The sequence below is a fragment of the Nanorana parkeri genome, unplaced genomic scaffold (genome assembly GCF_000935625.1).
Source record: "Nanorana parkeri isolate BGI_ZX_2015 unplaced genomic scaffold, ASM93562v1 scaffold699, whole genome shotgun sequence".
In the NCBI taxonomy this organism is placed as follows: domain Eukaryota; kingdom Metazoa; phylum Chordata; class Amphibia; order Anura; family Dicroglossidae; genus Nanorana; species Nanorana parkeri.
Genome location: NW_017306967.1, coordinates 443751 through 444636, shown reverse-complemented (window position 1 = coordinate 444636; position 886 = coordinate 443751).

Sequence of the window (886 nt, the reverse complement as noted above, 5' to 3'; positions counted from 1 at the left end):
TATGTAGCCCTGTACTATGGATCATTTAACCCATTCATGTTAGCAGAGGATAAATGTAAATGTATTGTTGCAGTGCACTCTATATGTACATGTACTATGTACTACACATAGAATGCACTGCAACAATAGATTTACAATTATCCAATGCTAACATGAATAGGTTAAATGATCCGTAGTACATAATAGTACATAACATGTAGTTGTACTACCGATCATTTAACCCATTCATGTTAGCAGTGCAGAATTGTAAATCTATTGCTACAGTGCATTCTATATGTAGTATATAGTACATGTACAGATTCCCAATTCACTGCAGCAATAGATTTACAATGATCCCCTGCTAACATGAATGGGTTAAATGATCCATAGTACAACTACATGTTATGTACTATTATGTACTATGGATCATGATTTAACCTATTCATGTTAGCGGGGGATAATTGTAACTCTATTACTGCAGTGTATGGGACATGTGTGCTGTATATGTACTATGGATCATGATTTAACCTATTCATGTTAGCAGGGCAGAATTGCGAGCGCCTCCCACAGAATTGCTGAGCACTGAGACGCGATGCAGTGATCCTGCCCAGCGCCGACTACAAGAGGCACCTCGTGAGGCAACAGGGATCGGAGTGAAACTGTGAGTGAGGGAAGCTGGGACGGGGCTGGCTGTAAATCTATTGCTATAGTGTACTGGACGTGTGTAATGTATATGTAGTACATATATACAGCACACACCTCCACTACATTACAGCAATAGATTTACAATTCTCCCCTGCTAACATGAAAAGGTTAAATCATAATCCATAGTACATAACATGTAGTTGTAATATGGATCATTTAAAGTCGCCTGTCCCTTTAAGAAAAAATATTGGTAATTGGTATC